Source organism: Dendropsophus ebraccatus, chromosome 4, assembly GCF_027789765.1.
Source record: "Dendropsophus ebraccatus isolate aDenEbr1 chromosome 4, aDenEbr1.pat, whole genome shotgun sequence".
Classification (NCBI taxonomy): domain Eukaryota; kingdom Metazoa; phylum Chordata; class Amphibia; order Anura; family Hylidae; genus Dendropsophus; species Dendropsophus ebraccatus.
In genome coordinates, this window is record NC_091457.1 from 106,108,843 (window position 1) to 106,122,681 (window position 13,839).

At 42.1% G+C, this 13,839-nt stretch overlaps 1 protein-coding gene across 5 annotated transcripts in view; it reads left to right on the forward strand.

Moving 5' to 3' along the window:
* The window catches only part of LOC138788593 (contactin-4-like), a 177,077-nt gene that overhangs the window by 102,242 nt on the left and 60,996 nt on the right, over positions 1 to 13,839 (forward strand). For 2 of the 5 annotated variants that reach the window (XM_069966629.1, XM_069966624.1), the window contains exon 1: positions 3,311 to 3,454. The exons of the other annotated variants lie outside the window; for them this stretch is intronic. The gene's annotated coding sequence lies outside the window, so the exon portion shown is untranslated. Of the gene's footprint in view, positions 1 to 3,310; positions 3,455 to 13,839 lie in introns of those variants that run through there. 5 annotated transcript variants of the gene reach the window in all.

Here is a 13,839-nt window from a genome sequence, read left to right on the forward strand (position 1 = left end):
TGTGCCACATTTTAGGCAGAATTCTTCCACAGACACAGCAATACGTCTAAGTCAATGTTTCCAAATGTAGGACAATGCAGTTAGGGAGAAGGAATCCTCTATCCAAGTATGATATCAGCAGTTCTGTGATAGTGAAGACTTCAAAAGAGAAGGATTTAGGGGTAGCCATGTATGGCAGCCTCAAAATGAGTCACCAGTACAGAAAAAGAAAGCTAATCCTATGCTGGGATGTATAGCTAGAGGTACTGTATAACCAGTAGGAGGGAGATTGTAATCCCACTGTACACAGCTCTAGTGAGACCACGTTTGGAATACTGTGTCCAGTTCTGGTGACCTCACCTACAAACAGATATTGATAAAATAGAACAGGTCCAAAGACCGACCACAAAAATGGTGGATGGTCCCAAGCATAAAACTATTTAGGAAATACTTAAAAATCCCGGAATTTCCAGGAAAAAGAAAACATAGCCACTTTCTTCCAGAAACAGCACCACTTAGTTTGGGTGTGATTCTACAGCTCAGTTTCATTAAAGTGAATGGAGTTAAGTTGCAATACTCCACACAACCTGAAGGCAGGTGTGATACTGTTTTTACAAGATAGTAGCTGTGTTTTTCTCATCCTGGATAACTCCTTTAGGAACCAAGTCTGTGTAGTTTGGAGGAAAGGAGGGAAAGGGGGGACATGATTAAACACTTTTAAGGCTATGTTCACACTACGTAAAAGTACGGCTGTTGTTGTCATCAGCAACAACGGCCATACTTTGTACGGTGTGGAACACTGCCTTATATGCTATGGGATCCCGGCTGGAGCTTATACACGTAGTATTGCAGCCCCAGAAAGACCTGTCAGTTCACACAATGAAGTGAGCGGCTCGGCCGAGTCACGGAACGTCCGGTCTCTCACGTAGTGGGCACATAGCCTAAAATGTTAAAGGCCTAAATAAGGTTTAGAAGGGAAGTTTAATAAGAAACAATCAGAGGTTAGTTGGGGGAATTTCAGAAGCAACATGAGACAGTATTACTTTACTGAAAGAGTAGTAGATGCTGATTGCCGCAATCTGATTTGCAATATCTCTTGTGGTTAAAAGTTATCAGTACAGAAAGTTCAGAATCTTTATTGTTTGTTACGCCTTCAGTTCTGTATTCAGCACCAGGGACAGCACATTGAACAGGTCAAATAGCTGTGCATCACAGGCAACGTTCCTGGTTGTTGCAGCTTTCTGCGTTAATAACTGTGAGTCAGTATTATAATGTATAATGCTATATGTGACCTGTAACATGGTGTCAAATGTGGATATCACATAGACCTTGATTTTTTGCGATTACTTTGCAGTATGTATATATCATCCTGTCATGATGCAATGTCGGACTGCTATTGTGTTGCTGTCCCTCTGTTCTCCGCACCCAGTGGTGGAAATGTTGATGTAATCTTCCTATATTCTTTCTGTGTTGTCCAGATGAGGATGTGGAATTCCTAAGACATTACAGTATTATGTGACATTGAATATATTAACCATGTAAAGACTGGAAGATTAGTACGAGGGTAGTGCTATGCCCCAAACTTCTAGAACATACTATTCTCCCTATGTGATGTTTTATAAACGTCAATCCAAGCGCCCTAAGATAACCAGTTTGTAGACACAATATACCTATACTGGAGGCTGTTCTTAAATTATAATGTATATGGTTTGCACTACAGATTGTGACTAGTTGAACTAGTTGTCTCTTTTTCACAAGTGTAAGTCTGACAAGATTTACCTTTCATTGTAATAAATTGAAAACCCTGAGGTGAAACTGTACAGATAGATCTCAAGGTTGTTATATTATGATGTCATACTTGTTTCTTCTTGATTTAGCTGTGACAATCACATGAAAAGGAATGGAAAGGGGCAGGATTTGTATATGCACTGCCCAAAAGGGGCATTTGCCATCTGCTTTGGGTTGGGCGTAAATGTCCTGATTTTGGCTTCTAAATCTTTATAACTATGTTAGGTAGGCTTGCATTACATGCATTACTTTTTGTGAGTTCTGACAAGGTTTGGGAGTAACATACCCAAGATTTATGTATAGGGTGCATACCATGTGGTTATATATATACAGCATACTCATTCTGTTGTGGAAATGTACAAGGGGGGATTTGGTTCCAGCCAGTGCAAAATTCACATGGAACAAATGCATTTTGCTGTAGAATTGCCATGGATGTGCAGCATGATGTATGAGGGTAATATTTTACCATATCCAAATGCACCCTAATACTACTGTGTTGCTGTACTGTAAGGTGAAATGATCGGCAAGAATGTGGGCTGCGCCTGCTTTACCAGGTCACTACTCTCGTTTACAACAGGTAGTTCTATGGCAGGTAATGACTTTTCAGCCAAGAGAAAGCACTGGGCCTGCCAATGTGGAGAGGCTAGTGCAGCCCTTTAAGTACCTCCCAGACAGGACATGCTAAGGGTAGGAGGTAGTCACTCACTCCAGGACACAACCTGACTTGGACCAGTGATGTATAACGCAGTCCCCAGCTCCAGTGAGACACTGCTGGAGAACCATAGGTGTGAGTTTAGCAGGTCTCTTCTGTATCTTTGAGTGATTGCCACCACCAAGCAAAGATTTATTTTTATTTTTTTGGACCTCATTGTTAAGCAATAAAGACTAATATAATTATATAAGTTATACCAGTTTTGCAGGGAAACCCAGTTGGCATCCCTTATAAACATGCAGCAAAATAGTGAGTGCAGCTCTGGAATATGATACCGTTTGTAACTTGGGATCTGTACCATTGTACTGTTACGTTATAAGGTTGTGCTCTCTTTTTTTCCCTTTAAATGAAGGCAAAACACAGATAGATAAACAGAACAACATATTTATTTACTTTTATCTTTTGGTAAGAACTGAAACCGTAAGCTTGGTGGTCCCAATTCATTGATTTGACATTTACTATACATTGGTAATGCTATAATGCTATAATGCTTCTCTGCAGGCCAAAGGTCGTACTCAGAACACAGATTTATCTGTCTCCTCTTTTCACTTCTTCCCATACTGTACAGTGGCACATCAATCTTGATGGTTGAACATTTGTAAAAGTACAACATTAACACGAGTATTACAATATTTAAAGGGAATCTGTAAATACATTTATTCTACGTTAAATGAGGGCAGCATAAACTAGTGGCATAAATATGATGTATTATTTACATCATTCTGTTCAGCCGTTTTCCTAATATGCAGGAGAATGGGATTCTTTCACACTATTTCCCCCACCCTCCAGCTGCTGATTGACAGTTGACTGCCTATACACAGCATGGACAGATAACTGCTAACCAACAGCTGATGGGCAGAGTTTGCTGGTGCTCATGAATATCGGGCACTTCTGAGCTCACACAAAAAATGCAGAGGACTACTTATTGTTCATGTTATTCAGGAGAATATCGCTGAATCATCTGCACAGACCACTGTAAGTAATACATCATTCTGTTCAGTGTCTCTGTCTCTAGTTGCTACCCTTAAATAGCCCAGCATAAACCTACAGACAGAGTCTCTTTAACAGTATGCAATCAGCTTCGGGTCCCTGTCTCTGCCAGGAGGGTTTCTTTCGGGTCTGTGTTACTTCCCACAGGTCCATACTTGGTAATTCTTACACATGCTGGGGATGGTCACCTTTCAGTTGATTTTGGAACAACACTGTATCAGTTACCTACTGATATACAATGCCTCTCCTGCATAGACACACTGGGTTATGTAGCTTTGTCCCCCACCCTTGTATACAGTGTATGCTCCCTTCCATAGTTGTCATCCTGCGTAGGGTCATCACTCCACCTTTGCCAATGCACCTGTGCTTGTGTCCAGAGTGCATTGTACTTCCATCAGGGAGGCAGAGTGATGTATAAGTCAAATATCCCATTATAGGATGCCATCTATGGCATCTGACTGACAAGTAGTTTATTGCCAGTATAATGTCTAGTAGCCTTTTTCCATCAACTGGAATCACTAGGTCTCAATAGGCCTTCTCTAAATCGCCACCTAGCCCTTTGGGGTAATTTTATCCCACAGGCCTTAAATGAGGGGTGTAGAAGGGGCGGCGTAGTGTTACCCACAACGGGTTTGTATTAGTGAAGCAAAGGGTCCATGAGTGATTGCACAACGGCCCACACCCTCAATTACACAGGGTGAGATGGTAGCTGTGATTGGTTGCTATGGAGAAAACCAGACAGTTTTGGTTTTGGGCTGATAAATAAATCTGGCTAATGTATCTGACATTTGAGACCACGGTCCCCACCACAAGAAGTCGATCTCAGGACCCTCGTCAGCAGGGCTCCCAACTCTTTCTCTTCCTTCAAGGGTAGACACACTTTCAGATCCTACTGTACTTCCCATCTCACTCTACTGCCTCTGACCCAGCGGCCTTCTGACCAGGAGCTCTCTTGTGGAGAGTCAGGTCCAGGCCAGTCACCCCCAGCAGCTTATAGCTTCTTATTCTTCGCCTCTCACAGCCCACCTATGCCTGCTGTTATGTCTGGTGCTCCAGCAGGCCTTTCTCTCAGTATTACACCCCCATGCTCTCTTTTTCCAGCATAGTAAACCCAGAACAGTATTTTAGCTGGTGCCTCTCCTGTTTTATGTCAGCATAGAAATTCACCCGCAAATGATCACATGCTCACGCTTACACCAATCAGCTCAAACCTACAGCTCTACCTTCCTAACAAGCATGGCGCACAAGGCCAGAATTTCCTTGTGCCATGTTGCCTAACTGCACAGAAACCCAAGCTGATATACATAAAAAAATGCAATATACACATGCAGAGAGGGCTGGATGTGTAGTGCATCTGTCTGCATAAGGGAAGTGCGCTCTGACTGTATGCGGCACCGGTAGAGAAGGGGTTAAGCTAGATCTGGCCGCCTGGAAGGGGTTAAAATGTTACTGCCTCCTCTCCCCTCCTTTTTAGAAGTGGGCCTATGGCGGGGCTTCCCGGGTTTTTCGACCAATAAGGCCTCTAGTGGGATGGGAGAAAGCGCCTACCTATTTAGTGGAGCTTCCGGGTGCCAGTCAGTCCACAGAAGCCCCTTGAACTGTTTGCCCTCCCTCCCTTGGTTATTTCTATGTGTGTTTTATAAAACATTATTAGAAAAAAAAAAAAAGTTCTATTAGTACATACCATACTCTGCTTTGTTACGAAGTTACTAGTGAGACTTTGTGTTTCCAGATACAATGGGCGTATATGTGAAGTCACAGCTGGGGGAAATTATCTGGTGTTTAGCTGAACGGACACGCACGGTGGGAGTCTGCCGTCGGTGCACCGTGGGCTACAGTTACGGATGTTCGGCTCCGAGTGCCCGTTGGATAAGTTAAAGTGATGTTTACAAATAAAAGCTGTGGCATATCTCCACCCAGCAAATTGGAGTTGAGTGTCTTGTGGTTATTCCAGGCGGGACGGGTTGGGGTCTGTATGCAGTTTGTATATTGCATTCAGTTTGGCACCAGAAATATAAATTTCAACACCACAACATAGATATTTCCCAAGTACAAACATGCAGGATACGCCATGGTGAGAAGGCACGTACAGTATATATTTAGTACTTCTGATTTTTTACCCCAGTCACAGGGACCCCCATTTCAATACCCCTCCGGCTCTCTACCAGGCCCAACCCCCACTGAAGATACACACCTAACTATCTATTTTCCCCCCTCAGGCTTCAAAAAGCCCTATACTATGTTTTACAATGTAATGTATATACACAGCGCTCCAGATTTATCAGTCTATGTGATACAAAAATAACAACCAATCACAGCTCAGCTTGATGAGTGCAAATCACACCAGCTTTTGTTTTACACACAGGTTAATAAATCTGGGCCAGTGACTCCATCAGTGAGTGAGTGCAGCTCTGAAGTATATTACAGCATCAACACAGAATAAGTAATGTATGTACACAGCAGAATAGTGGGTGCGGCACTTTAAAATTGGACGCAATCCCTGGATAGTGGGTGCAGCACTTTAAAATTGGAAGGATAGATATCAGAGGGTTGTTGTTAATGGTGTATATTCGGAGCAGAGACTGGTTACAAGTGGTGTGCCACAAGGGTCTGTTCTGGGTCCTATTCTTTTTAATATGTTTGTAAGTGACATAGGAGAAGGTTTGATAGGTAAAGTTTGTCTGTTTGCTGACGACACAAAAGTCTGCAATAGGGTGGATATTCCTGGAGGTGTCAGTAATATGGAAAATTATTTAGCTTTGCTAGATAAGTGGTCAAAACAGTGGAAATTGAAGTTCAACGTTTCCAAATGTAAAATAATGCACTTGGGGAGGAGGAATCCTCTATCCGAGTATCACATCGGCAGTACTGTGTTGGAAAAGACTTCAGAAGAGAAGGATTTAGGGGTAGTGATATCAGACAGCCTTAAAATGAGTCACCAGTGCAACCAGGCAGTGGGGAAAGCAAATCGTATGCTGGGGTGTATAGCTAGAGGTATAACCAGTAGGAAGAGAGAGATTGTGATCCCGCTGTATAGAGCTCTGGTGAGACCACATCTGGAATACTGTGTCCAGTTCTGGAGACCTCATCTAAAAAAGGACATTGATAAAATAGAACGGGTCCAAAGACGGGCTACAAAAATGGTGGAGGGTGTGAGGCATAAACCATATCAGGAATCTGTATAGTCTGGAAGAAAAAAAGGGAAAGGGGGGGACATGATTGAAACCTTTAAGTATGTTAAGGGACTAAATAAGGTTCAAGAGGGGAGTGTTTTTAGTAAAAAAAAAAACCTAAGCTCAAGAACAAGAGGACACAGTGAGAGGTTAGTTGGGGGAAAGATCAGAAGCAATGTGAGAAAATATTATTTTACTGAAAGAGTAGTAGATACCTGGAACAAACTTCCAGCAGAGGTGGTTGGAAAATCCACAATAACAGAATTTAAACACGCCTGGGATAAACATAGATCTATCCTAAGATAATAAGAAAGAAAATACTAAAAGGGCAGACTAGATGGACCCAGTGGTCTTTTTCTGCCGACAATCTTCTATGTTTCTAAAATACATCTGTAAATTCTAAAATGGCTTTGATCGGTGGACACATCCTTTAGGGACATGTGACCAGTACAATTTGTGTTCTCATTGCTAGGAATAATCTGCTTCTTGTCTAGAATTCTCTTTTCCATCCCTGGAGTGGTTGAGTGAAGCAATCGTCTCCTGACAGCCTTAGCAGAGCATAAACCTGGTATTATTAGGCTCGCACCATCTCCCGTCTCAAGACAGAGCACATGCCTTGTTCAATTCTGATTTCTTTACATTGAGGTAAATGTCATATATTATGGATCAAGAAACAGAAAATGAATATAATTGCCACAAATGGTTGTACTGGACATGAAGCGGAGATGTTAAGTATATCCTGACCGTGTGTGAGGCACCACTCCTGCAAGGATATTGCTGTCTGAAATGGATGTCTAAGGCTTCGGGATTATTAAGTGCTGAGTTTGTGAGGGAGGAAGATCTTTAATGCTAAGATTATTCCCCAGACTTTAACTCTTAATTGTTAGATGGTTTCGCTGATTTGTTGTTCATATGAATGGAGAGCATGTGTATGTGGAGGATACAAGCAAGGTTCTTTTATTTAGCTTATGGTTTATAAAGCTTATCCTAAACCCCCCAGGGTGTGTTAACCTTTCTGTTAGCTCCATCAGTTTCTAGGAAAACTGGGTTACAATCAGTTTTTACAACTGTTCAGCATATAATAGACTTCTTAAGTTTCCATCATACATTACCATGGCAAGGCAGCATGCCTGCAGTCTGAATAGTGGCACAATCAGAAAAAAATATATATATAGGTTACACATTCACTTTAAGGACTTTCCTTTGCTTGTGATAAACATGAGAATGTAAAAAAAAAAAAACATGGGCTAGGGATATGGGGGGAGTTGCATGTGTATCTTGGGGATCAGTGCATCTGCTCAGCATATTGGAAACACCATTGCCTAAAGAATCCTCCAGGTAGAGCTAGTAAGGCTGAAGCTGTGGACAGCACCCTCTTGATATAATGGAAATGCTGTTGGTACATTGTTTCTTCTGTGGCCAACATCTCTATAGGGATACTCATCGGGTGGGGGGCCCAGAGCTTTGCTGCCCCTTGTGGCCAGTAAGTGGATCTTGCCCATGGACTATATCCCCAAGGCTATAGATCTTCCCATACTGGACTGTACCCCTGCCCTGTGGACTGTGTTTTTGCCCCCTGCCTCTGCCTCTGGGGCTAGCTTTTTACTAGAATATATGTTCACGATAAATCTCAGTGTTATCTCCCTATAAGCTGGTACTACAATATCCTAAACAAACATTACAACACCCTAAAATGGTCCAACATATAAATCACCCCAAAATGTCCAGCATACAATAAACTCCTCAGCCGTCAGGCATATAATACAGTTTAACCTGGCCGGTTTACAATACACCCCTTAACTTATTAACATATAATACACCCCTTAAAGGGGTATCCAGTGCTACAAAAACATGGCCACTTTCTTCCACACCACCACTCGTCTCCAGTTTGGGTGGGGTTTTGCAATTTAAAGGACAACTCCGGCGGGACCCCCCCCCCCCCCAAAAAAAAAAAGAAAACACAGACACACACAGACACCATACTCACCTTCCTCCGGTGACAATCGCTACTCCATTCACCCGCCGTCCGCCTCACCGTCACCGCCGTCCAGCGATGTCTCTGACCTCCGGGTCCTGGGGATGGAAAAGGCTGCCAGTGCGCTTGCAATCAGGGCTGAGCAAGCTGGAAGCCATGTGATGCGCTCCAGCCAATGAAAAGGCTGCTGGTGCGCATGTGCACCAGCAGCCTTTTCCGTCCAATTCACTCTCTATGAAGACGCCGAGGAGGAAGAAGACCCAGACCGCCCCCCAGCTCTGACGTCACCCGTCACCAGATGCCGCCCGGGAGAAGAGGACCGTGACGATCGTAATAGGTAATGTATACATTCTTTAACTTCCGGGGTGGGGGGTCGTGGGTCCGAAAGTGGGGGAAGGGGGCCAGACCGGGTATTTAACCACATTACAAAGTTATATAACTTTGTAATGTGTGTTAAATACGCCAAAAAAAAAAAATCGTGGGAGTTGTCCTTTAAGGTGTGTTTACACAGAGAGATTTATGATTTATCTGACTGATTTTTGAAGCCAAAGCCAGGAACAGACTATAAACAGGGAACAGGTCATAAAGGAAAGACTGAGATTTCTCCTCTTTTAAAATCCATTCTTGGCTTTGGCTTCAATAATCTGTCAGATAAATCTCTCTGTGTGTAAACACACGATTAGCTCCATTCAAGTGAATGGAGCTTAATTGCAAACCACACCTAAACTGGAGACAATAAAGAAAATGGCCATGTTTTTGTAGTACTTTTTTGTATTTTTAACCTTCCAGCATATTATACCTCCTTAGCTGTCTGGTATATAATACATTAACTTGTATTGCTTAACATATAATTCACAAGTAAACCGCCCAGCATAGAATAAACCTACAACTCACCAAAGTATAATTCATGCTTCAGTGGCCCAGCATATAATACACCCCCCCAACAGTCTAACATATAATACACCCCTCAACTACCCCACATACAGTATAATAGCTCCTTCAGTTATCCAGTATATAATAAACCATTCAGGTGTCTCAACTATCCAGCATATAATAAACTTCTCGAATGTCTAGCATATAACACTTTTTAAGTATATTATACATCCCTCCAAATGCGCAGCAGGTAGTACATCTAACCTACAAATGTGCTGTGCAACCGCTAGTTGTCCAGTATTGAAAGCACCTTTTCAAATGTTTTGTATGTAATAGAATGCACCACTTCTCCAACATATAAGAAAAATACACATGCAAATAATGTATATATACCTTGTGCACTATAAGGCCGGGTTAACACGCTGTTTAACACTGGCCGCGCTGTGACCGAACTGTGTCACAGAATGGCCGGTGTCAGTGAAGATCATAGTGGCCAGTACAGCAGTACCGGCTGGATGAACTTTATTTGTGCTAAATTAAGATGCGGGTGCATCCATGTGCGCCTGCATCCCAATTCACCATAGCACACAATGGAAACTGCGGCCAGAGCCGCACTTTCCATTGTGTGGGCTGTCAGTGTTGTGCGGCCGCTATTCAATAAATAGCAGCCACAAAAAACTGACATGTTAGTTTTTCGTGCGGTTGCTAGGACTCTCGGCTGGAGTGTATACTATGAGTATACACTCCGGCCGGGATTCCATTGACTGTTCCAAATCAGCACGATTAATAGAAAATTTACGTTGTGTGAACTTAGCCTAAAGAGGTATTAAATAACTGCATCTAGTCTGTGAATGAAAGATACACAGAGCAATGGACTCCATGGAGAAAAAAACGCCACATGGGAGGCGCCAAATGAGTTTCCTGGTGAATCTGCCTTGGAAGCAGAAATTCGGGACAGATGGTTGGGACAATAGACTGTGTGTGAGGCAGCTCTGTATAGCGGAAGTCATACCACCAAGTTGAGCACCACTAAAATGAATTCATGTAATCTATTCCATCTATTCCATACACTGTCCAATCTTCCCAGTAGTATGGCGATAATATACATTGTGCTTTGATAAGGGAACTAGTGGTTCACAGTGGAACTTTTTACTTTACTATAGCACTCTGTGAAATTAAAAGTGACCTGTGATTGGCTGCCATGGGTAAATGAGATAGTCCTTGTCTGGGGCAGACTGATAAATCTAGGCCATGTTTCATTCAGCTCTATCCCAATACTGAATCTTATCACTTGATATTCATGCCATTCAGTCAATTGTTTGGCCCAGGCACAGCTGCCTCCCTGTCAATTCTGTTCCCTATAAGATTGGCCCCTAAAATGACAGCCCATGTGTATGTGATCAAGTAGCAGAGCTAAGCACCCGGCAAGATGCAGAGCAGTAACCTCATCATTATTTGCAGTCTGCGTGCGGTGATAAATTTTGGAGACAGAGTCACTTCTGGGATCCAGGGATTTTCCACCAGCATCTGTATATCAAACCGAAATAATTAGGAAGAAAAGATAGGAGCAATGAGCGCCATGTAAATAAAGGAGCCACAACTACAAAACTGAGGATCTGCAACCTATTTAGTATATATATTACTGGACCAGGTAGAGGGACTGCCAGCTTGTCCAGAGTGGGCTCATATAGGGAGGTATAGAGTTCTATATATAGAGAGTTCAGCTGTATTATGATATCCAGTGGCCAGGTTATCACAAGAGGTGTACTGTTCTATATATAGAGTATAATAGGATTGATTTATGGTCCAATGGTCGGGTCATGTTTGGGTTTGTAGTGTTTTATGTATTAGGCTTAACAGAAATATGCATTGTGGTTATATTGGGCAGTGTATACAACTGGTTATGGTGTGCAAAAGAATTGTATTATGGCAATATTCCACAGCTTAACCATGTTGATGGTTGTGGAATTTCCTGTGTATAGCAAAAGTGTGTGATATACATGTCCAATGGTCAGGGTATATTGGAAAGTGTGGTGTTCTGTGTATGAAATATAATTGAATTTCATTAAGGTCATGGTCAGTGGTTGGATCATGTTGAGTATTGTAGTGTTCCCTGTATAAAGGATAATACAAGTGTATTATACTCATATCTAGTTGTCAGAGTATATTGGAAGGGATAGTGTTCTACACTGGAATATAATGGAATTGTACCCGGGTCATTTCATGTCAAGTGATCAGCTTGTGTTGGGGGCTTTATGAATACAATAGTTCTCTATGAATAGAGTATAATAAAGTATAATAACATTATTTTGTCTCATCATGCCCAGTGGTCAGGTTGAGTTGAAGGCTCTAGTGGTCTATGAATAGGGTATAATAACATTATTTTATGTCATCATGCCCAGTGGTCAGGTTAAGTTGGGGGTTCTAGTGGTCTATGAATAACTTGTAATAACAATATTTTATGTCATCATGCCCAGTGGTCAGGTTGAGTTGGGGGTGCTAGTGGTGTATGAATAACATATAATAACAATATTTTATGTCATCATGCCCAGTGGTCAGGTTAAGTTGGGGGTGCTAGTGGTCTATGAATAGGTTATAATAACATTATTTTATGTCATCATGCCCAGTGGTCAGGTTAAGTTGGGGGTGCTAGTGGTCTATGAATAGGGTATAATAACATTATTTTATGTCATCATGCCCAGTGGTCAGGTTAAGTTGGGGGTGCTAGTGGTCTATGAATAGGGTATAATAACATTATTTTATGTCATCATGCCCAGTGGTCAGGTTAAGTTGGGGGCTCTAGTGGTCTATGAATAGGGTATAATAACATTATTTTATGTCATCATGCCCAGTGGTCAGGTTAAGTTGGGGGTGCTAGTGGTCTATGAATAGGGTATAATAACATTATTTTATGTCATCATGCCCAGTGGTCAGGTTGAGTTGGGGGTGCTAGTGGTCTATGAATAACTTGTAATAACAATATTTTATGTCATCATGCCCAGTGGTCAGGTTGAGTTGGGGGTGCTAGTGGTCTATGAATAACATATAATAACAATATTTTATGTCATCATGCCCAGTGGTCAGGTTGAGTTGGGGGTGCTAGTGGTCTATGAATAACATATAATAACAATATTTTATGTCATCATGCCCAGTGGTCAGGTTAAGTTGGGGGCTCTAGTGGTCTATGAATAACTTGTAATAACAATATTTTATGTCATCATGCCCAGTGGTCAGGTTGAGTTGGGGGTGCTAGTGGTCTATGAATAACATATAATAACAATATTTTATGTCATCATGCCCAGTGGTCAGGTTGAGTTGGGGGTGCTAGTGGTCTATGAATAACATATAATAACAATATTTTATGTCATCATGCCCAGTGGTCAGGTTGAGTTGGGGGTGCTAGTGGTCTATAAATAGAGTATAATAACATTATTTTATGTCATCATGCCCAGTGGTCAGGTTGAGTTGGGGGTGCTAGTGGTCTATGAATAGAGTATAATAACATTATTTTATGTCATCATGCCCAGTAGTCAGGTTGAGTTGTGTTGTAGTGTTTTGGTCATTTTGGAGGTTGTTTTGTTTTATAAAGCATAATAAGGTTTCTTATAATCATGTTACATCCTGTTTTACTTTTACATTGAGGAGAGCACAGGTTGTGAATATAACACCCCCCCTCCCCTGCCCTGTCGCTGCCCGCTGTTGTGAACGCCATTTGTCCCCTCAGCCTGATTGACATTCTCGGTTTTGCTGCAGTTAGTCATTAATCAATTGGCGATGTCAATCATTGCTCTGACACGACGGGTGCGGGCGAAGCGGTGCTCAAGCTGCCAGACAACGTCTGTGGTTTTTTTTCTGGCAACCATTAGCAACAAGAAAAAAACAGAAAACCGTTAGTCAACCCGATGTGTAAATAAAGAAACAGTACAGGCAGGTGAATGAGCGACTTATGTTACAGGGAGTTCTCATTTACATTTCTCCCATTTGTGGCTGCACACAGGATGGATTTCCCCTGACGGGTCCATAGTGAGTGTCGACAATCACCTCCTCCACTCACGCACTTGATGCAGTGCCACAATCTATGAATCTCTGTAGAATCCAATGTAAGATTTGTGCTTGCAGTCATTGAATTGGAACATTCCATAGGGACAGTCTACGCTTCTGATATGGGAAGGGGAGGAAGGGCACATTAAAGGGTAATGATGACTCTACTTTAATGGGTGCTAAGAAACTGCACAGGAATATGGTCTCCACAAAGGCTGCAATATTAGCAGGCAGGAAAGGTAATGGTATACAAAAGTCATGAAAATTGGATGGGAGCACCAGGAAGCTGTTTTTTCAACCTTAACAAC